This window comes from Drosophila rhopaloa, unplaced genomic scaffold (genome assembly GCF_018152115.1).
Source record: "Drosophila rhopaloa isolate 14029-0021.01 unplaced genomic scaffold, ASM1815211v1 contig_190, whole genome shotgun sequence".
In the NCBI taxonomy this organism is placed as follows: Eukaryota; Metazoa; Arthropoda; class Insecta; order Diptera; family Drosophilidae; genus Drosophila; species Drosophila rhopaloa.
This window is the reverse complement of record NW_025335073.1, coordinates 3418122-3442596: the sequence shown is the minus strand read 5'-3', so window position 1 is coordinate 3442596 and position 24475 is coordinate 3418122. Positions and strand designations below refer to the sequence as shown.

The following is a 24475-nucleotide window of genomic DNA, read 5'->3' as shown; positions in this document are numbered from 1 at the left end:
TTCGTGTTTATTTCGATGACTTCTGCGTTTTCCTTGCCCGTAAAGGTAATGTGTCCTTCGTTCACCAGCTGCTTTCGGATTCCGTAAACACTTCCTCCGCTGGCCCGTCCACGGGCTGCTACTCTCACTGCTGATATCCAATGCAGCAAATGATCAGGGAAGTAATTTGCAAAACTCGTTTCGTCGTTGGTCAGAAAAGTTTCAAATAGTAGAAAAATGTCGAATTGTGTAACAAAATTAAAGAAATGTTTAAATAATGTCTTATTTAACATTAAGGGACGGTACTACATTAGGGACATGTAGTTTTTTGAATTTAGTTTGCTCAATATTACTTCGTAGTCTAGGGCTTTTTTAAATGAGGTACCATATATGTTCTCCAGGACATTTTGTGCTAACTCTACTCCACACATGAGCTTGCCGTCTTTATTCCAGTAGAACCATTTACCTTCAATATAACCATGCGATCGTTTCTAACAGTGACCTTAAAGTTTTTGTGGCTTTCCAGAATGTACCGAGTCTATCTCCATACGGTCCTTTATCAACAATTCCCTCTTTATTAGGTCAGATACAGCATTAAATGATTTTGTTAATCTCTGCCTGCAGTATTTTGTTTTCCTCTGTTAGCGAGTCGACCTTTGTTGAGAGACATTCTACATTTTGCTGAATGGTATCCATTTTTGTGGCAATCGAATTAACGTCCGATTTTGTAGCTAGTTCTTTGAGCTTTGAGTCGAACATACCCTCCAGCATGGATTTCAGATCTTTAAGATCTACCAGGTTGCCTGTGTTTGTTGGTGTGCGATTATTTTGCGGGGGAGTATCTGATCGACTCCGTTTTGAGACGCTAGCAGGTGTCGCATTGAATGCCCCGGCCTGACCGGTACCCTGAGGCTTAGTAGCGGTCCTGGCGAGTCCTAACATTTTTATTTCGTTTTGTGCAGAGATTTAACAGTATGCCTGAAACGATGCTTTTATATTTTTTCTGAACTTTTCTAAACGCCACCTATTGGCTAAAGCTGGAACCGTAGATTAGACTAAGCTATTATTCTGGTGGGCGTTCGATAAGCAGGAGGTTTGGATCCGACACACTGTGATTGCTTCTCAGCTGTTGTGTTCCGTCACTAGTTTTGTTTGCGCCTAATCATTGCCGGTCTTCTGAGTGTTTTTTTTTTATTTTGGTTTTCCTCCTTTACCGTCGGTTTCCACCAACAAAAATGGTCCGTTTGAGTGAAAAGCCGCGTTTCCAGGTCGGTCTGAGAGGGGCGATACCAAGTGATTTTAGCCAGATCCGGGGGTGTTTAAATTTTTGATTTATAGCACTTCAATGATTTCTTTCTTAAATTACTAAATATAAGCAGAAATATAAAAATTATCTAAATTTTCTTTATGCCAGTGGCTCAATCTAACTATTTACGTTTACAATATGTGTGAAAACAAAATATAATATATATATATATAAATTGGTTTAAAATTCAAATTTGTAATTGGTTAAAATGTTAAGTTTACTTAAGGTTCTGGTTTCTTAAATTTTCATTATTAAATTTCTTTTAGTGAAAGAAGTTAAAGAAATTAATTATTAAATTAATTATAAATTATAAGGAAAAGATACATTTCAAATCAATTTAAGAAAAGGATGAAATAATTTTAAATTGAATCGCGCACGAATTGATATAACAAACAACAGCCGGAGAGTGCAGACGTGTTTTGCGCGAGCTCCGGAAAAAAACCGCTCAAAAGTGAAAAACAATAACTAAAAATACTAGAGTGGTGTAATAAAGGCAATCTTATTGCTAAAAACAGTAAATAATAATTAGTGCTATGTAAAAAACTAGTGCAAAGTTATTATAAAAACTAAGAAGTGCCACGAGTGATAGCTCAATGAGCGGCGATTCAAAAAATGAGCGTAGAAGCTCCGTAGACCAGAGAAACAGTTATATTTATTATTTCTCAACCCGCGATACAGAAGTAGAAAGAACTTCTTCAAAGAGCAACTCAGCCCTACTGACCATTGACAGTGCGAGAGCACGGTCTTGTTCTCCCGCCCTACTCACACCAACTCCCACTTCATGGAGCTTGCAGTGTAGAACCCCACCCCCAGCTTCGACTAACAGCTCACCAGCCACGAGCACTGCGACCTCGTTAATTTCTGCAACCGCAGCCACTGCAACAACAACATCAACGGTCGCCGTTAACAACAACGCGATTTCGAATGCGTTTGCAACTTCTGCAGCGCCGAATAAAACTACAAAGCCAAGTGTAAGTACGAGTGCCAATATCGGCAATATCAAACAACAACAAGTGGGTCCGGCTATACAGACTGGCATGGACCGTTACATCCAAATCAACCGAATGCTAAGCCCGCAAAATAAAATGGTTGGAAATAAACCAAAACAAAATTGCCCTAATAAAGGCAGCGAACAACCAGGGTCATCTAGTAACAACAGATTCGCCCTATTGTCGGAAATTGATAATAATCAATCCGAATCTGGACAGGCTGTTCAAAAGAAACCAAAGCCCCCACCAATTTACATAAGGGAACAGAACTCAAATATTCTGGTAAAGAAAATTGTTGCGCTGGTCGGGAATGACAACTTTTATGTTACTCCCCTTGTTAAAGGGAATATTCATGAAACAAAGCTTCAAGCTAAAACAGAAGATCAATTCAGAGCTGTAACAAATTACCTAGACGAGGCTAGGAAACCCTACTACACGTACCAGCTCAAGAGTAGCAAGGGCTTGCAAGTAGTGCTAACGGGCATAGAGCCAATGAGGTAAAAGAGGCACTGAAAGAAAAAGGATTCTTCTCCAAAAATATTATTAATATTATCAACAAAAATAAAACCCCGCAACCACTCTTTAAGGTCGAACTGGAGCCTGAAAGCAGAGCCTTGAAGAAAAATGAAGTGCACCCGATCTATAAACTGCAATAACTGTTGCACAGAAGGATTACTGTTGAAGAACCGCATAAGCGGAATGGCCCGCTATAATGCACAAACTGCCAAGAGTATGGACACACCAGAAACAACTGCGGGCTTCGTTCAGTCTGCGTAGCTTGTGGTGGCTTCCACAAATCCGAACCTTGCCCTGCAAGCAAAGAAGACCCAAAGACAAAGAAATGCGCTAACTGTGGAGATAACCATACCGCAAACTACAGAGGCTGCCCGGTCTATAAAGAGCTAAAGAGTCAGTTTCAACAAGCAAAACAAGCACGCTCCCAGAATGCACGAAATGCGTACGTGCAATCCCAAACCACACCTAATGTTTTCTTTGCGAAAGAAGCCAGATCTTCATTTGGGCCCCTCAACACAAATGGGGGAGTTTCATACGCCAGTGCCCTAAAATCAGGACTTGCCAATCAGACGGGGTTCCCACAAGCTCAATGCTCTGAGCAAAATATAATAACACCTCAGCAAGCAATAGGACAAATACCAAACAGCATGGAAACCATGATGCTGACTTTACAACAGGGTATGATGGAATTTATGTCCTTCATGAAAACAACAATGACAAACCTTATGCAAAATCAAAACATTTTAATAAATTTGCTCACATCCCAACAATCTAAATAATCGATGTCTTGTCTTCGAATATCCATGTGGAATGCCAATGGCGTTTCACGGCACAAACTTGAAATAACTCAATTCCTCAATGAAAACCAAATAGATGTAATGCTGCTGGCAGAATCGCACAAGTAAATACAACTTCCAAATAAGAGGTTATACTTCATACTGCACAGATCATCCGGAAGGTAAGGCTCACGGAGGAACTGGAATCCTAATCAGGGAACGCATTAAGCACCACTTTCACCAGAGGTTTGCAACAAATTATTTGCAGGCTACATCTATAAAACTACAAGCAGGCAACGGCAGTATCACTATAGCCGCTGTCTATTGCCCACCGCGTTTTACAATAATTGAAGAGCAATTCTTGGACTTCTACAATTAACTCGGAGATCGCTTTATAGCAGGAGGATACTATAACGCCAAGCACACGCACTGGGGATCAAGACTAGTGACGCCCAAAGAAAGACAACTGTATAAAGCAATCATAAATTTGAGCAACAAACTCGACTATGTCTCCCCTGGCAGCCCCACATATTGGCCAGCTGACCCCAGAAAACTCCCGGACTTAATTGACTTCGCTGTGACCAAGAACATCCCAAGAAATTTAGTCAGCGCCAAATCGCTATCGGACTTATCATCGGACCACTCGCCTGTTTTAATAACTCTCCTTCAAAGCCCGAAAGTAATCGAGCACCCCTTCAGGCTGACCTCGACTAGAACTAACTGGCTAAAGTACAAAAAGTACGTAAGTTCAAACATTGAACTAACACCACAGTTAAACATAGAGAACGACATCGACTTCTGTGCTGATGCCCTGGAGTCAGTACTCGTGGCAGCAGCCAAAATCTCAACACCAGAAGAGACAATCGTGCGTAGCAACCAATACAAAACTAATCTGCAAATCGAACAACTGGTTCGGGAAAAACGACGTCTACGACGCGTTTGGCAATCCTGCAGATCTATAATGATGCCACCCGCAGACTCACCAAAACCCTCAAGCAAGAAGAGGAGCTTGCGCAGCGCCGGTACATCGAGAAACTGTCGCCGACCAATACAAAGCATCCTTTGTGGAGAGCTCACCCAAATTTAAGCTCTCCGATAGAATCAGTCACTCCGATTAGAAACTCCTCGGGTACTTGGGCCCGCAGTGACGAAGACAGAGCCGAAACATTTGCTTTACACCTACGAAATGTATTTCAGCCGAACGCCGCCACAAACTCTCTTCAACTACCGCCGTTTAGCTCTGAAATTGCAATTAACCCGATTTTGTTTCAAACACCTGAAATTGCTAACGTCATTCGGAAGCAAATAAAACCGAAAAAGGCTCCAGGGGCCGACCAAATAACCCCAAAAATGATAATTGAACTTCCAAACTGCGCAGTGGATGTTATATGCAAGCTATTTAACGGGATCGCAAAACTTGGCTACTACCCCAAAAAATGGAAAAAGTCCGTGGTTATAATGATACCGAAGCCTGGCAAAGACCACACAATTCCCTCATCGTACAGGCCAATAAGCTTACTATCGTACCTGTCCAAATTACTGGAAAAATGCCTGCTCACGCGCATTACACCATATTTAAGAGAACAAAACTTAATCCCGGCACATCAATTCGGGTTTCGTGAAAGCCACGGAACCATCGAGCAAGTCAACCGGATAACTTCAGAAATTCGTACAGCCTTCGAACATCGGGAATATTGTAGTGCGATATTCCTCGACGTCTCTCAGACATTCGACCGAGTGTGGCTTGAAGGCCTTATGCATAAAATCATAACATTACTGCCAGAAAACACTCATATGTTACTTAAGTCGTACCTCTACCACAGAGTCTTTGAGGTTAGATGCAATACAACGACATCCAACGAGTATAACATTGAAGCCGGAGTCCCACAAGGTAGCGCCCTGGGCCCTACCCTGTTTATTGAATGCAAGAAAGTACATCTCAGACTTACAGCTAGCAGCCTACACTGGATTATAAATTCTCGATCACCCCTGTGTCTGGACTTTAAAGTTCTTCTCTACAACTACACCCTCAAGCCCATTTGGACCTACGGCTCCCAGCTCTGGGAGAACGCGAGCAACAGCAACGTTGACATCATACAGCGCTCACAATCAAAAATCCTGCGAACAATCACTGGGGCACCATGGTATGTTCGGAACGAAAACATCCACAGGGATCTGGGCATACCACCGGTCAAAGATGAAATAGCAAAGCAGAAAGCGGCCTACCATAACAAGCTTACACTGCACCCAAATAATCTCGCAAGGAACCTAAGTCGGGTTTCGAACAGAACTCGTCTGCATCGTAACGATCTGCCAGCCCAGCAATAAATATTAGGGCCCGTTAGTCTAAATTCAGTCTACATGACTGTAAGTTAAGTTATATTCTTAAAATTTGATATACTTATTGTTAGTCTCATATAGAGAAGATTCAATAAATATATAAATATATATGCTTATATATTTACAAAAAAAAAAAAAAATCGCGCACTTATGGAATGATTACACGACTTTAAAACAAAATAATTAATTTCTCTCAGTGCAGTCATCAATTCATTTTGTTATCTACACAAGTTGCTGCACACTATTTTTTGTGTTATTGCGGAGGTCAAATGCAGGTTAACAATGATGTAAATCCGGCGAAAGAAACTTAACAAAATTTAGGCGGGATATTTAATTTCTTATCTTGCTAAATTTAAGGTATTAATTCGGCCTAGTGGCTTTTAGTTTCTTCGCCGGAAATTTAAGTAATATTTGGGCCTGAGATTTTTAGTTCGGCATCCGGAAAAATGTAGGTATTAGTTTGGCCTAGTGGCTTATTTTAATAATTGGGCCTAGTGGCTTTGCGGAATCCTTTGAACGAAGGGGTGCTCCGCAGAGAATCCCAAGTCTCTGATCACAGGGTGCTCCAAGTAGCAATACTGTTTGCAGGGTGCTCCGCTGGGCACTGCAACTTGCTGATCGCAGGGTGCTCCAAGTAGCAATACTGTTTGCAGGGTGCTCCGCTGGGCACTGCAACTTGCTGATCGCAAGGTGCTCCACAGGGCACCTGAGGCTTGCCGACCAATGTGGGTGCACCCCAGGGCCGACTGTCGGGTCTTCCAAGCTGGATAAACCTAGCAAAAGAACATCCTCAGCGTGAGAAAGAGCCCACGATCACAAAATATAAATGTGCTACCAACCTTGCAATTTCCCTAGCGCTGCTTGCTGCCGCCGCGGCCGTGAGGGAAATCGTAGACTTTCAGCGTAAAAATCACTAAATTAACACAGTCCCCAATTGGGCAAAACAGATAAACTCACTTGTTATATTCTTTTAATTAACTTTTAAAACTCTCGTAGTCGAGAAACGATCTGCCACTTGCAGTTTATTGGAACAAACTTTATCGCGTTGGTACGATGCACTTCTATGACATCTGATTGCCACGCCGGTTGGATAAAGAAAGAAAGTTATACATACGGTAGGCGTCGCCCTTGCCGGAAATTCTAGACAGCCTAGAAATCTGACATACGAGCTCGATAGAAGCTACCCTGCAACAGCTGATCGTATCCCGAGCTGGCATCACCTAGTAAAGTTCATCTAGCTTTAATCGATATCGAATCTTGGTTCGATTAATATCATTTAATTTAAATCAAACAAAAACGAAAAAAAATTTCAAATCTGACTTCCGTGAACTTCAGTCGCTGCTGCTTTGGCGAGTCCTAACATTTTTATTTAGTTTTGTGCAGAGATTTAACAGTATGCCAAAACGATGCTTTTATATTTTTTCTAAACTTTTCTAAACGCCACCTATTGGCTAAAGCTGGAACCGTAGATAAGACTAAGCTATTATTCTGCTGGGCGTTCTATAAGCAAGAGCTTTGGATCCGACTCACTGTGATTGCTGCTCAGCTGTTGTGTTCCTTCACTAGTTTTGTTTGCGCCTAATCATTGCCGGTCTTCTGAGTGGTTTTTTATTTTGGTTTTCCTCCTTTACCGTCGGTTTCCACCAACAAAAATGGTCCATTTGAGTGAAAAGCCGCGTTTCCAGGTCGGTTTGGTAGGGGCGTTACCAAGTGATTTTAGCCAGATCCGGAGGTGTTTGGCCAGAGATTTCACGGTGCCGATGTAGCCCCTTCCAAGTGACTGTGTTTAGGTACGTCCAGCAGGGCTTCGGCGGACTAGGAGTGTTGTATTTTGAAAATAATTCAGGAGCCACTTTTTGCACGTCCGTACTGCGTATCTTCTTCTTCGCGAGAAAAGTACAAACTTTATCTACCGTTAAGCATGACAGCATTCCTTTGAATGTTTGTTCTCAAAATTGAACTTACCGGCTGTATAATTTTAATGTATGCTTTAGAAACTGTAAGAATGCTTTCTCGACCGGGGTACAGATCTCAGTCGGATCCAAGACTCCATTACAAGAAATTTGTAAATCACCGAAACACCGGACTAGAGAGTTCCGCTCCACAGGTGAACGGATAATTTTGAGAGGAGTCATCACCGAAGGTTCTTATTTGAGTCGACGAAAACGCAAACGAGTCCAAGTCTTGTATTTCGCGTCAGAGGTGAAAAATCCACCGGGCTGGACCTTCGGGCGATGCCGAGCCGGAAAGATACTTTGCGGGCCTCGGAGTCCTGTATTCCGCGTCAGAGGCGAAAAATCCACCGGGCTGGACCTTTGGGCGAGGCCGAGCCGGGAGAGTACTTTGCGGGCGTTGGAGTCCTGTATTTCAGAGGCGAAAAGTCCACCGGGCTGGACCTTCGGGCGAGGCCGAGCTGGGAGGGTACTTTGCGAGCGTCGGGTAGTAAGAGTACGGGAAGGTTAGCGGTTCCGGCGGGACCGGTGTCTACGCGCAAACACGAAAACTACGAAGAAAGTGAGGAAACTACTGGATAACGGATCCGGCGGGACGGGTGTCCACGCGCAAACCCCAAAACTACGTAGGAGACGAGGGAACTACTGGACCGAACAGGAAGGGGTCCACATTCAGGTCCGGTGGTACTACTGTAATATCTTACTAAGAGCGGAACTACGGCTGCTTGGGTGAACGAGAAGGATGTCTACGTTCAGGCCCAAAGCAGCTGTGGGAATGAGGTTAGGTTAGGTTAGATTTTCTTATCTGACTAAGAAAGGAAAAACACTTGATCGGGAGGTGCTATTATATATTCTTTACCATTTATTTAAGTTATCCTCACTTGAGTCCGCTACACCGTTGTGAACACATGAGAACCTAGTCGTTCTAATTTCAGTTGACCCGTTTCGTATATCTTTATTCTTCTTTGCGATCACCCGCGAACCGCAGCGTAGAACTTGGCTACATTAAACTGTCGGAACACACGCGATCAGAAGGCCGAGAGCGGTCGCGTCAGGGGTCACGGTTAGCCTGTCCTGCGATCCTCAACCGGCGGAAAAACTCGAGAAGCACACGTGGTTTTCGAAGCCTCGCTAAGCCGTGTCCCGATCACACGTCTTACTTGTTCCGCGATCCCGAGAGAAGAGAACGTCCATGACTGCTGTGTGACTGCCTTCCCTTTTCCTCCCTTTTCCCGCGTTCGGGATTTCTAATAATTTCCTACTTCTGGTATCTTAGCTCCTTTCCTTTACTAGTATTTAACGTGTTTTGGCTAAATATCGGTTGGCGTAGCCACCCCGGGTTTTGAACTTAGGTATAACTTATTTAATCTTAATATGACTTAATACCTTTTGTACTTCACGATATCTCTCCTAAAACTATTATAATAGTAGTAACAACAATTGTGGCGTACTCGGCGCCCACGACCGGTCCGGGTTGCCACCTTCCCGAGCGATGGTCTCCATTCACGCCTTCGAAGAGTATAGTGCCTCGCCTGCTTTAGAGATGCGCGTTGAAGATTCGATCGTACTATTTCAAAGATTCCTTTAAGGTGTGACGCTGAGGTGATCTCCGGCAACATATTATCCCAAGAACTTTGGTCGTCTTCGGACAGCTAAGATATCATCGTCTTCACAGTACGATTGGTCCTCTCGGTGGGATTCTCCTGCGGACAATACGGAGCTGTGTACTGGACTTTCACGCCGAGCCTAGCAAAGTAGTCTTTTAGGGCCCGACTTGTGAATTGGGTTCCGTTGTCACACACGAACTTCCGGGGAGTGCCCACTTGCACGAGTATACGTTCCCGAAACGCTTTCTGGACTGCCGCAGCGATGGCTTTCCGGAGTGGGATCAACTCTACCTATGTTCTCCAAATGTCATGGAAAACAAGAAGCATCGAGTTCCTTTGTTTCGATCGGGGCAGTCGACCTACAAATTCAGCACAGAGAATGTCGAAAGGTTCGCTTACGACACGGTTAGCATTTTCCTTGCTGCTTTGGTCTGAACAGTCTTAAATTCCTGGCAAGACTCACAGTGCCAAACGTGGTGTTTTGCGTCGCGGTACATGCTGGGCCGGAAATATCTTTGCGACAGGCGGGTTATCGTCTTTCGGACCCCCAAGTGGCCTGCGGTCGGGGAATCATGACACTCGTATAAGACGCGGGCTCTACAGGGAGTGGGTACACAGAGTTTCCACGGGAAGTAGTCCTCGTCGTCAGCTCGGTAACCCATGTTCCTGTAGAGCTGGCCGTTCACTCGCATATAGTCAGCGAACTTCTCAGCCTCGTCGTGTACCTTGTCTTTTATCTTCCCGATCTATTCGCACTGGTCCTCGAGCTCGAAAGCGCCTTGAAGTACCTCAGAGGGCTGTCGCGAAAGCGTATTGGCCACGACTTTCAGCTTCCCTCTTCGGTAGCGCACGCCGAATTGGAACTTGTGTAATTCCAAAGCCCAGCGCGCTATTCGGCCGCAAGGACTCTCAATAGAATTTGAGAGCCAAGTGGTCTGTAACGACTTCGAATCGGTAGCCCTCCAGGTAACACCGCATCTTCCTGATGGCTCAGATGATGGCTCAGATAATGGCCAGACACTCTTTCTCTGTCGTCGTGTAGTTATGTAGTTCCGCAGTAGTTAGTCGGCGGCTAGAGTATGCGATGACCTTCTCTTGACCCTCGATGTCCTGGGACAACACCGCTCCCAAGCCGCCGTCACTCGCGTCAGTCTGCAAGACAAATTTTTGGTCGAAATCCGGAAAACCCAACATGGGGGCGGTGTTCATACACCTTCTCGGGATCGGTCTGAATCCCTTCGCCGCTGATCACATGAACGAGGTAAACCAGTTTCTGCTTGAAGAAGGTACACTTCCTTGGATTTATCCTCAAATTCGCTGCCAGCAATCTGCGGAACACTTCGGCGAGGTTTACGAAGTGTTGTTCCTCCGTGGCGTTAATGACAATAATGTCATCTAAGTAAGCGAAGGCGACCGTCTCCATCTCCGCCCCAATTACGCTACCCAGAACACGTTGGAACGTGGCGCTGGCGGAGTGCAGCCTAAAGGGCATGACCATTCCATTCCATTCCATTGAAATAGTCCCTGACCCGGGCCCGTGAAGGCCGTGCATTGACGACTATCTCTGGCCATGAGTATTTGCCAATAGTCGTTTTTTAAATGAGGCAACTTCTCCAGGATGTGATTGATCCTCGGGACCGGGTATGCGTCGGTCACTGAGTGTGCGTCCAACTGTCGGTAGTCGACGCACTTGCGCCAATCGCCAGCCTTTTTCTTCACCAATACTATTGGTGTGCTGTGTGGGCTCCTGGAAGGCTCGATGTCTCCTGCGCGGAGCAGTTCATCTACTTGGGTATCGATGATATGTTGCATCGCGGTGTTCCTGGGATAATACTTTTGCTTCAAAGGCTTATCGTTGCGCATGACGATACGGTGTTCGGCAACATGAGATACTCCCTGGAGACTCTCGAACAAAGCTAACACTCGGTCGATTAAGCCTTGTTGCCCCAGACTCGATGGTGCAATCTGTCGCTCTTGGTCGTGGTCTTCCGCCTCCATCCTAGCGGGTATCCCAGTGTCGTTTGCCGTGGCCGCGGTCCGGGTAGGCGTAGGGATTAGAACCCCGGCACCTCCTCGTCTGGCAGTCCCCAATTGGACCCTAAGCTAGGCGGAGTGTACCGCTTCTTCTCGATCGTCCCTCGCTAGTATAAGTACTGGGAGTAACAAAGGGTCTCCTACTGCTTGGGGTTCAGGCTGCAAGTCGAGGGTGGCTTGCCCACATCGCACGCGCGTTCCTGCTGCTTTGAGGAAATCTATCCCAAGTATCAATCGATCGAACATGGTGGGCATCACCAACATGGGTAATAGAACTGAGGTGCCCGCCAACGTGACCGGGGTTCGCCACAATTTCGTCACGTCCAGACACGATCGATCGGCCAAGGCTATTCTAGTGACAACCTCCCGAAACTCGCCTGCGCGTGCAACCAGGTTTGTAAAACGTTCGCTGGCGAAACCCCTCGATGCCCCGGTATCAACGGTGGCGTCTTTCCACCTTCCTCCGACTTCTATCGCTGCTGTGATGAGCCCATCGTGTATCTTTAACGGGGGGTTCGTTGGGGTCGGGTCGCTGATTCGCTCGTCTCCGCCACACCCGGGTTCCGGCGGAGAGGTTTGTCGTTTCCCGGCATTAAACAATTCTGCTCGCCACAATCCCAACAGAAGTCACGACGTGGGTTAGGTCAGTCTCCGTTCTCACCGCAGCGGCTGCAGGCCCGCTGCAGGCCCGCTGCACGTCCACTCGCCATGTGGGTCAGCTGCTTCAGCGTCCCGAATTCACTGCGCTTGATATACAGCCGGTACTCTGAAGCCATGTTTTCGTATGCTTGGTAAAACCCTTCCTCTTCCCGGTACCCGGCCTGCTGCATCTTTGTTCTAAGGACATAGCCCGGGGGATCTCTTCCGGATTTATCCGGATTTATCGTCATCTTCTCCTCGAGTGCGGCGATAAGAGTCAACTAATCTGAGCTACCATCGAACCGCAAATGCTGAGTGGGAGCCGTATTACTTCGTACATCCTGCCCCTGTAGGCCAGTGGCCAAGCGAGGACCTACTGGCGGCACCCATACGACGTGTGTCGTTCCTGGATGCGACCCTCGACGACGGGATGCAACCTCGATCGGCGCTGCGTCGGAGACGACGGGGACGTTTTTACCGGCAGGCTATACTGTTCCTGCAGAAAGATCCTGTTCTGACCAGGCTGGCAAACTCCTTCCTGGCCTCTTCGACGGTACCATCCGCTTTAAAGCCGACTTCAACGGCGAGGGAGTTGAGTTCGTCTCTTCGGCGAGCATATATCCAGCGAAATCCTACACCAGGGTTTTTGATAAAATCGTCTTCTTCGTACTCACCGTCGGATTCCTTACTTTCCGGGCGTTGCATTTTGCGTCAGAGTGGAAAGATCCATCGGGCTGGACCTTCGGGCGAAGCCGAGCCGGGAGAGTACTTTGCGGGCGTTGAAGTTCTGTATTTCGCGTCAGAATCATTTTATTTGTTCCCATCTAGTTTTTGTTTCTTTTCGTTCCCTTGATGTAACGAACTGATTTTTGATGTCTGCTCGCTACGAGTATCGTGCGGCTAGCTCAGAGGCGAAAAATCTACCGGGCTGGACCTTCAGACGAGGCCGAGCCGGGAGAGTACTTTGCGGGCGTTGAAGTTCTGTATTTCGCGTCAGAATCATTTTATTTGTTCCCATCTAGTTTTTGTTTCTTTTCGTTCCCTTGATGTAACGAACTGATTTTTGATGTCTGCTCGCTACGAGTATCGTGCGGCTAGCTCAGAAGATGTGTGTTGTTCGTCCCACCAAATTTATATAAACGTGACCGCCCGATTGTCTAGTGAGAACGCACAGAATGTTGGGATGCTTGTATTGGGATCTTTATTCGCCGACTTGTCCCTCGGCCTGGGACTAATGGTGACAGATGGGTATCTCAACGCCTCCCTTGAAGAATTGTTGTCGCTCCACCGTCGCTCTCCGCTGCCTCGCTGTTCGCTGCTCGCTGCTCCGAAACGCCTCCGCTGTCTTTGGCCTCGGGGCTTCTGAGGGTCTAGGGATGCGTCACCGTTCCCAGACTAGGGTGAACAGGCACCGGGCTCTCAAAGCGTACGCCTTTCGCAGCCACAGCCTCCTGTCCCTGGATCTGTCCCGGCCGGTCGCACCAGACGCCTGCACAGTTTCCACCTGACGGTTCAAGCATACGCCGGAAGGCCGCCAATGCAGTCCCTGTGGCAGGACGATAGGTTTAAGACGAACGCTTCCGCCCTCGCCTCTTAGCCGTGGACTGGATGTGTTGTGGAATGGCTTGGTTGCCGCTGGGCCTGCGATGGCTGCTCGTCGATCCTTGTGTTCTCTATGCCCTTGCTCTGCTCACGTCGTGGTCTGCGTGCTCTAGTGAGACTAGGTGCAGCGGTCTTTGGCTCTCGAGATTCGGTCAGTTGCCTGTCTAGGACTCTGGCGGTGAATTACCGTGCTCTCGACGCATACGCCTCTCGAGACACCAGTGGTTCAGACGCGCGTCCTTCGTGGCTAGTCGCACCAGGGCCTGCACAATTCTCGCCTGTCGGTTCAGGCGTACGCCGGAATTCGATATGGCAATTGCTTTCGCACGGCCGCTCGTTCTGGACAACTTCCCTTTCGAGCCCACGGTTCTCGGTCGAAGGACTCTTTCTATTCACTTCCGTCGGACTCGCCGAGCAGATATGCCAAGCTCACGTCGCGACAAGAATTAGAACAAAGCGCCTGGACTTAGCCGCGTGATGCCTCAAGGACCTCAGCTACCTGTTTCTCAGCTCGGCGACTTCAACTCTAAGTCCCGAACGTCTTGATGTAGCGATCTTGCTCCTGTTGACTCGGCGCGGCTCTGCTTCCTCCTGATGTTGACTTGACTTGTTTTCCTCGCTGATTTACTGCTTGTCTACTGATCTTGCTGGATTGACTCCTTGTGATCGACTGATCCCGCTTCCTGCGCTCGGCCCGCTTTTATAGGCCGGCGTATCCCGTTAATTCTCGGCTTCTCCTTTTCGGTTTTTGCGCACGGCACCATACTCGGTCCAAAGTCCGTCGCCTTCTACCGTTACACGTTCTCTCCAAACTCTCTCCAGCCGTACTCTCCAAACTCTCTTCTTGTTTCTCTCCAAACTCTCACCAGCTGTATTCTCCAAACTCTCACCAGCTGTATTCTCCAAACTCTCACCAGCTGTATTTCTCCAAACTCTCTCCAGCTGTATTCTCCAAACTCTCATTCATTTGTGAGGGGTTATTTAACTCCTCACATTCTCCCCTTTCTTCGGGAACGAAATGAGACTTGCACCTCTTCTCCGGCTGTTATCTTGGAGTTCTCCTTGGATCCGCTGTTCTGGATCGCTGATGTTGGTCCTCCTTCCCTCGACGTCGCTCCTTCTCGTTCTATGTATTTCCCGCCCCAAGATGTTTCCCCCATAGACTTGATTTTCTTTTCTCCGGCTGTCTTCCTTGTAAATCCTTGTAGCCTTCGAGTCCTCTTGCTCCTTCAAATGGTTCCCTCGACGCTCACAGCTCGTACGTGAGTTCCACAGCACCGATGCTCCATTCCTTTTCCCGCCCAAGATGTTTCCCCATAGATGTCTCGTGTTCTCCTTCGTATCTCCTTTGAATGTCCCGCCCAAGATGTTTCCCCCATATGCTTCGCGTTCTAAGCATCTCCTTTCCTTCGTTGTCTGGTCACACTACTGCTTTCCCGATCGGTTTTCCAGCCGATATCGATGATTCGAATTATTGCAGCGTTGCCATCCGGTTGTGGCGATCCTTTTTTAGTGTGACCCTTCCTGTGCCGTCATTCCAGTGTTCTGTGCCCATCGATCGACACTATCGTCTAGTGCCAATCGACCGCTTATAAATCGAAGCGCCCCATCCCTTTATATGAGCGACATGACAAGAAAGTTTCAATGGTAAGTTTTTCCTTTCTTTCTCCACTTTCACCATTCTCACTTTTTACTCTCTCTTTTAGCCTTTCGCCCTCCAGTCGCCCTCCAGTCGCCCTTGGCCGCCGGGCCTCGATGTCGTATACGAGAAGACCGATGCCGCCTGTACCCTTTTTTTTTGTGTTTTGTGTTATTTATTTGTTTGTATTGTGCGCGTTTGTTATGTTTGATGTGCCCGTGTTTTCTGTGTTCCCTGTGCCAGGGTTTCATTTATGTTCATATATTTTCATGTTTTATTCTCTTATGTATTATTATTACTATTATTTTTTTTTTTTTTAAATTACTCGCATCGCATCTGGACCTACGGTGCAGCTCTGCTGTGCCGTCTCTCCCCTTTCTTCGGCAGCTCTGCTCTAATCCGTATAGAGTCTAGCGACGCTACGGATTTGCAGTTGCTGCTCGTATTGTAAACCTATTCCATGCGGCGTATAGGCGGATGACTCGGGCGTATGCCCGACGATGAATCCGTCTGCCTTGTTGGGGTTTTTATGCAATCTTTCCTTTTCTTATGTACCCTATTTACGCGGCGTATAGGCGGATGACTCGGGCGTATGCTTGACGTAGAATCCGACTGCCTCGTTGTATGGGTCGCCTTATTTTTTTTTTTTGTTACACCTTATCCACGCGGCGTATCGATGGATGACTCGGGCGTATGCTTGACGCTGAATCCGTTTGCCTAGTAGTCGGGGTCCCTAGCATCGTTTTCCATTTATATTCCGTGTCTTATCCTGGTGACTATCCTTTCTGCGTGGCGTATGGATGACTCTTGCTTCGGCCTGACGCGCAATCCTGTTGCCTCGCAGTCTGTATCAATGTGACATCCTTGTCCTAGTCCTCCGGTGTGTCCGCCGTCTGCTCTTGTGCCGTTTCTGCTTGTTGCTGCTTAAGCTCGCTAATGTGAATAGTCCGCTCTTTCTTCGAATGTGTGTGGCGTATTTTGCAGATTACCGGCGAGACGAAATCTACAACCTGGTAAGGACCATCGTACCTCGGGGCTAATTTCGCTGCGAAACCCTCGGCTGCTTTGGATAGGTGGTGTTCTTTTGCCCATACTATGTTGCCCACCTCCGGCGTCCACTGCCTCCTCCTCAGATTGTAGTATCTGGCTTGGTCCTGGGATGCTTTTTCCATGTTCCGCCTTACTATTTCGAAGATTTCTTTCAATTTGGCGGCCTTCTCATCTGGCGTCTCTGTGTTTCTCCCAGAGCCTAACGTTTCTTTGTCATATAATGCGTTTGGCAGACGGGGTTCCCGGCCTTGTGTGAGAAACGCTGGGGAGTATCCAGTTGATTCAGATATGCTTGAGTTCACTGCTAGCATAATCTCTGGCCAGTTCTCGTCCCAAGTTCTGTGATCTTTTCCTGCGAATTGAGCTATCATCGTCTTCACCGTACGGTTAGTCCGTTCTGTTGGGTTTTCCTGCGGTGTGTAGGGTGCCGTGAATTGTTGTTTTATTCCCATTTCGTTAAGAAATCTTTTAAAGGATCGACTGGTGAACTGTACTCCGTTGTCGGTTATCACTATCTTTGGAGCCCCGAATCTTGATATTATGCGTTCTCTGAACGCCTTCTGTAGGGTCTCTGCCGTTGCTGTTCGTAGTGGTACAATTTCCGTCCATTTAGAGAACCGATCAACTAAAACCAATATTATTTGATTTCCATGCTTTGATCTGGGTAGTGGCCCGACGAAGTCCGCACACACTGTTGCCCATGGTTCCTCTGGTACCTGAGTTAGCATTTTCCCTGCAGCCTGCAGCTGATTTGGCTTGTATTTTAGGCAAACTTCACACTTGCGTACGTGGATCCTGGCGTCTCTGTGCATTCCCGGCCAGTAGTATCGGGCTGCCAGGCGTGCTATTGTTCTTCTACTCCCAACATGGCCAGCGGATGGGGAGTCATGGTTTTCTTCTAGGACGGCTTGTCTTAGACCCTGCGGAACGCACAGTTTCCAAGCCACGACATCTTCATAGCCCGCTCTGTGAGGAATGTGCCTATATAGTGACTCGCCTTCCATTACATAATCTGGATATTTTTGTGGTTGTGCTCTTATTTTCTCCAACATACTCCTGATCCAGCTGCAGCTATTGGTAGGTTCTGATGCGTCTTTTATGGCCCTAAGTGTCTCCGGCAACGGTTGTCGGGATAAGGCGTCTGCTACTACGTTCAGTTGTCCTTTCCTGTACGCTACCTCGAAGTCGTACTGTTGTAGTTCCAGGGCCCATCTTGCTATCCTTCCGGACGGGCTTTCTATGCTGTTTAACCACTTTAAAGCCATATGGTCTGTAACCACTTTAAAATGGTAGCCCTCCAAGTACGGCTTCAGCTTCCTGATTGCCCACACGATTGCCAAGCACTCTTTTTCAGTGGTGGAGTAATTTTTCTCCGCGCCGTTCAGTGTCCGGCTTGAGTAAGAAATGACCCTTTCGCCGTGCTCTGTCTCTTGAGTCAGGATTGCACCTAACCCATAGTCGCTGGCGTCCGTCTGAAGGATGAACCTTTTCTCAAAATCTGGGCACGCCAGCACTGGATCGGCTACTAATCGTGCCTTTACCTCTTCGAAGGCCTGTTGGTGTTCCGGCGTCCATGTCCACTTTGTGCCTTTGCGTAGAAGATCGTTCAGTGGTCTAACTATACGCGCAAAGTCTGGCACAAATCGTCGATACCATGAGGCTACGCCTAGGTATTGCCGTAGTTCGCGTACTGTCGACGGTGGCTCTAGTTCGGCTATGGCTGCTACTTTCTCGGGATCTGTGCCTATCCCTTCGCTGGTAACGCGGTGTCCTAGGTAAAGCAATTCTTGCTTGAAGAATTTGCATTTATCGGCGTTTATTCTCAAATTTGCTTCCTTTAGGCGCCTGAACACTTCCTTTAGGTTCTCCACGTGTTCTTTCAGTGTGCGTCCGATCACAATGATGTCATCTTGGTATGCAAACGCGTATGGTGACATCTCCGGGCCGATTACCTGATCCAGAGCCCTTTGGAACGTGGCCGATGCTGAATGTAGTCCGAAAGGCATTACTTTCCATTGGAATAAACCTTTGCCGGGTACTGTAAATGCCGTATATTGCCGGCTATTTGCTTCCAAAGGGACTTGCCAATATCCGTCTTTCAGATCTAGACTGCTTATATATTTCGCCTCTCTGAGTTGATCCAGGATATAGTTGATTCGCGGCATCGGGTAGGCATCTTTTATGGACTTCGCGTTTATTTGTCTGAAATCCACGCATAGCCTCCACTTGCCCGTCTTCTTTTTCACCATCACGATGGGCGAGCTGTATGGACTTCTTGAATGTTCTTGGGATAATACCTCTGCTTGATTGGCTTGTCGTCTTTCATGGTGATTTGGTGCTCGGCCACTGTAGATGTTCCTGACATGGTGCTGAAATCTGCTAACTGTTTGGCGAGGAATTTCTCGATGTCCTCTTCATCACTTAAGTGTGAATCTACAGCCACCGATAGCCTTTCTTCCAGACATCCATTGTGCCGTTTTCTTGCCGGTATTTGCAATTCATGCCCGGCACATTTTATTTCTGCCCCGACTCCTGTGAGGAAATTCCATCCCAGCACTAGTTCGTCCACTACTCCTGGAAGTATTAACAGATTCATCTCCAATTGTTTGTTTCCAAATTTCACCGTGATTTCGAGCTGTGAGCTTATCCGGCTGCATCTGCCGTCTGCCAACCTAACTTGCCGTCTTGTCCTTGTGATCATTCCTGTGTCAGTCAGTCTATCCGCTAGCTCCTCATTAATGAAACTTGACGTTGCTCCCGTGTCAATTGTGGCCTTGTATGCGACGCCTCCAATTTCAACGTACGCGGATAACTGCTGCTCTTCTTCGATCAACTTGCCAGTTAGTTTGGAGAGGAGACACTTTGCGACCCCTGTGCGCCTCTCTGCGACTGGGATCGCTGCCCATTTCCCGCCTTTTTGGCAGCACTCTACACTCCTGATGCCAATTTTGCCGCACACCCAGCAAAACAGTAGTCTTTGGTTTCTGCATCCTCGTGCCCAGTGTTCGTGTCCTCCACAACGGCGACATGCCTCGTGTGGGTTCACCACGTGGGTCTGTGTATTGGTGGCTCTTGGCATTGGGTTGCGTGCCATCTGAGTGATGTTTGGTGGCCTCCATAATGTGTTCGTTGGTTGCCTTTGTTGTGTTGTATTGGCCGGTGTCCACTGGACAAAGGACGGGGTTTGGTTTATCGTGCTGTCTTCACATCTCCTGCATGTAGTTTGTGGTGGTGCTGCGATTTTGTTTCGAGAGAACTTGTGTTCGTGAATGAACTCTTCTCGCTCTCTGTCCAGTTCTTCGTACTCGTCAGCCAGGATCATTAATGTGTCCAGATCATCCACTTTGTACGTTCTTAGGGAGATTCTCAGGTCTGGTGTGCAGTTGTCCTTGATTATTTCTAGGGTCTCCTTTGGCGAATACCCGAGTGGCCTCATCAAAGTCTGCATGTCCACCATGTAATCTTTGAACGGTTCCCTGAAACCCTGTTTCCGTTGCTTCACCTTGTCTGCCAATTTCGAGAAGAACCCTCTCGGCAGAAAGTACGTCTGGAAACTTTCGCTGAACTCTCCCCATGTTCTCCACTGTTTGTTGTTTGAAATGAACCATTTCAGAGCTTTGCCTTGCAATAGCTCTGGCATTGCACGTGGGATCATGTTCAGGTTCAGCCCGTACGTGTTTGCGGACCATTCCACCTGCTCTAGAAATTCTAGTGGCTTCTCTGTGCCATCGAATTTGAACGACCATTCCCTCACTTGCTTTGCGACTTTGGCGTAATCTGGAGTGCTAGGCCTTTGCTGCCCTGTTATTCTTTCTTGGCTTGGGTTTCGACTCCTGCCAGCTTCCCTCATGCTGTCCACTCCGAGACTTGCTATGAGCTCCTCGGCGTCAGGGTTCAGCAATTTGATTGTTGGGCCTGGCTTATCGTCGTATTTCTCTTCCAGCTCAGCCCAGATCTCTGCTACTCTTGGGTCATCCTGTTTCCTTGTGAGGTACTCTGAGAGGGCTTTCCTCATGTCATCCGTTCTTCCCTCCAAAGTGATGCCTAACTTGGCTCCTATTTTGGCGAAATCCTCTTTCTTGAGGAGATAAATCCATCCTTTCCCCATTTTCTGTTTGTTTGCTGATTCTCACCGACCGGACAATCACGTTTTGGGCGCCAGATGTAACGAACTGATTTTTGATGTCTGCTCGCTACGAGTATCGTGCGGCTAGCTCAGAAGATGTGTGTTGTTCGTCCCACCAAATTTATATAAACGTGACTGCCCGATTGTCTAGTGAGAACGCACAGAAAGTTGGGATGCTTGTATTGGGATCTTTATTCGCCGACTTGTCCCTCGGCCTGGGACTAATGGTGACAGATGGGTATCTCAACGCCTCCCTTGAAGAATTGTTGTCGCTCCACCGTCGCTCTCCGCTGCCTCGCTGTTCGCTGCTCGCTGCTCCGAAACGCCTCCGCTGTCTTTGGCCTCGGGGCTTCTGAGGGTCTAGGGATGCGTCACCGTTCCCAGACTAGGGTGAACAGGCACCGGGCTCTCAAAGCGTACGCCTTTCGCAGCCACAGCCTCCTGTCCCTGGATCTGTCCCGGCCGGTCGCACCAGACGCCTGCACAGTTTCCACCTGACGGTTCAAGCATACGCCGGAAGGCCGCCAATGCAGTCCCTGTGGCAGGACGATAGGTTTAAGACGAACGCTTCCGCCCTCGCCTCTTAGCCGTGGACTGGATGTGTTGTGGAATGGCTTGGTTGCCGCTGGGCCTGCGATGGCTGCTCGTCGATCCTTGTGTTCTCGATGCCCTTGCTCTGCTCACGTCGTGGTCTGCGTGCTCTAGTGAGACTAGGTGCAGCGGTCTTTGGCTCTCGAGATTCGGTCAGTTGCCTGTCTAGGACTCTGGCGGTGAATTACCGTGCTCTCGACGCATACGCCTCTCGAGACACCAGTGGTTCAGACGCGCGTCCTTCGTGGCTAGTCGCACCAGGGCCTGCACAATTCTCGCCTGTCGGTTCAGGCGTACGCCGGAATTCGATATGGCAATTGCTTTCGCACGGCCGCTCGTTCTGGACAACTTCCCTTTCGAGCCCACGGTTCCCGGTCGAAGGTCTCTTTCTATTCACTTCCGTCGGACTCGCCGAGCAATATGCCAAGCTCACGTCGCGACAAGAATTAGAACAAAGCGCCTGGACTTAGCCGCGTGATGCCTCAAGGACCTCAGCTACCTGTTTCTCAGCTCGGCGACTTCAACTCTAAGTCCCGAACGTCTTGATGTAGCGATCTTGCTCCTGTTGACTCGGCGCGGCTCTGCTTCCTCCTGATGTTGACTTGACTTGTTTTCCTCGCTGATTTACTGCTTGTCTACTGATCTTGCTGGATTGACTCCTTGTGATCGACTGATCCCGCTTCCTGCGCTCGGCCCGCTTTTATAGGCCGGCGTATCCCGTTAATTCTCGGCTTCTCCTTTTCGGTTTTTGCGCACGGCACCATACTCGGTCCAAAGTCCGTCGCCTTCTACCGTTACACGTTCTCTCCAAACTCTCTCCAGCCGTACTCTCCAAACTCTCTTCTTGTTTCTCTCCAAACTCTCACCAGCTGTATTCTCCAAACTCTCACCAGCTGTATTCTCCAAACTCTCACCAGCTGTATTTCTCCAAACTCTCTCCAGCTGTATTCTCCAAACTCTCATTCATTTGTGAGGGGTTATTTAACTCCTCACAATTTATCGGGAGCGCGGTACTGAGCCTTACGAAAGTCAGAATTTTGTGTCTTCTGCTCCATTGCCCTAGCATAAGTTGCCGTGAATTGGGTTCTTTCGATGCTGGCTTCAGCCTGTAACGACGTGATTCTTTAGTTTCTGCTCGCTACGTAAACGTGCGGCTAGCTCAGAGAGGTTGTGAGTTCGTTCCACCAAATTTATAGCCTTATTGCTATTATTCTGCTGCCCGTTGTCGCTCTCTTCTGCTGCTTTGCTCCTGGCTTGCTGCTGCTCTGCTCCTGGCGTGCTGCTGCGTCGCTCCTGGCTTACCGCTGCGTCACTCCTGGCCTGATACTGCGCTGCTTCGGCTTGCTGCTCCGGGCGACTGAGATCGGGACGGCTCCACCAAAAACCCTGGATGTTATGCGAGCTTCCCTACCGGGGCCGGCAAGGTGTATCGCCTAGCAGGTGAACCGAAGTTACGCCTTATCGCCTAGCCACCTTTATCGCCTTGCTTCCGGAGTTCAGCCTGGACTTTGTCGGCAAGGTGTATCGCCTAGCAGGTAGTACAAAGTTCTCCCTTATCGCCTAGCCACCTTTATCGCCTGACACCGCGCAAGGACTCCCTAAGTTTGATTTTACCACGACCTAGCACCGTTTCGATTTGTACTTATTTCGCGTTCACGCACTCGCTCTGATTCTCGCACTCGTACTGTCCCGAGCTGCGCTTGCGCCGTCCTTGTATAGGCGCTGTAGGTGTCGTTATTTCCCTCGGATCCAAGGTCCACTGAGGTACCGTTAATTCACGGCGTGTCCTCTTTAGGCGGGTCCGAAGTCCGCCAATTTACCGTATGACCTCGTTGGCCTTGCCGGGCGCGGGTCCAAGGTTCATCGAGGTACCGTTAATTCACGGTGTGTCCTCTTTAGGCGGGTCCGAAGTCCGTCAATTTACCGTATGACCTCGTTGCCCTTGCCGGGCGCGGGTCCAAGGTCCATCGAGGTACCGTTCATTCACGGTGTGTCCTCTTTAGGCGGGTCCGAAGTCCGTCAATTCACCGTATGACCTCGTTGCCCTTGCCATATCAGGGTCCAAGGTCCGAATGTTTCCCGTTTGACCTGGATCTCATTTCTCCGGCTTTTTCGCCTCCTCCGCTGTTGCTAGGCCGATCTCCTGCATCGGGATTTGTGGGGAGTTTATGACTCCTTACAAGTCTCCCTAGCTAATGCCAATGGAAGTGGACAATTTTATTTGTGACAAGGGTTAGCTTAAGCTGAACCTTGTCATAGTATTTAATGAGGCTTTGGTCACTTTGGCGAACAGCCTCAAGCTGTTGTCGCAAAAGCCGAAACGAAGTATGGTCTAATCTTGCCAGAATGACATCGAAATTAAGTACAGTGTTGTGTGATACTAGCAACGCTAGCGCTAGGCCCCTAATTTTATTCCTGATTATGGTAACGGCTTGATAATGGGCACTGCTACCCTGGTAATGCTTAAAGAGTTCGTATGCGTCCGTAGCAGATTACCTCCACGCTACATACTCGTCTTGTTCACCGTTAAAATCTGGTACTGACTTAATTACGTGGAGCGGTATATCGCATGGGAGTGCTCCTGGCTGTACTGAGACTCTTTGGTGGGGCTCTACGCGCATGTTTTGTAACTGCATATTAACGAAGCTGATTTGAGCTTCAAATTCAGCTCGGAGCCTAGCTTCCTGTTGCTAAGGCGCCCTGGATAAGGTTTTGCAATTCGTTCGCGTTCATTATGTCTTCTTTCTCTTCGAACCTATCTTGGTCTAAAGCCTCGGATCCCTTCTTCTCTACTATCACTCACGATTTCCCTTTTAATTTCTCTATACGGACCTGGAAAGTTCATTAAAAACTTGAACTTATGCCACCTAATATTCCGTTCGGCATAACACTTTAATATATTTTATATTTATGCTTTATTCAATTATATTTTCACCAATAAAAAATGTTATATGAACGTGTGCAAATTAGATTTATTTTCGCCAATTATAAGGCGCACTTTTAATGTATACAATTTTTGCGTTTGTTCTTTGAAGACGTACATTTTTTAATCAGCCCACTTACATGTTTTCCTTGAAAACTTTAAAGGTCGCTAGTTCAATTTGCTCGTTAGGCGCCAGTTATATTAAATGTTGGTGGCCCGGTGGCGGTGCTGCTCCTGAACGAGCAGATGATGACATGGCACCGGTATTCTGCTTGCTGGGTGCTATGGCAGCCGCTGAATGGCTGCTGTCCAAGTGGATAGTTGATACTTTGCGGCTGGGAAACAATTCTGCTCCTAGATGGCCGACCGCTCGTCAGTGGAAAATGCTGCCGATTGCAAAATGACC

General features: G+C 48.0%; 1 protein-coding gene across 2 annotated transcripts in view; it reads left to right on the top strand.

Annotated features, from left to right (window-relative positions):
• LOC108041495 (unconventional myosin-VIIa) overlaps positions 1-24475 on the top strand; it is a 1185777-nt gene that overhangs the window by 594687 nt on the left and 566615 nt on the right. The window lies entirely within an intron of this gene.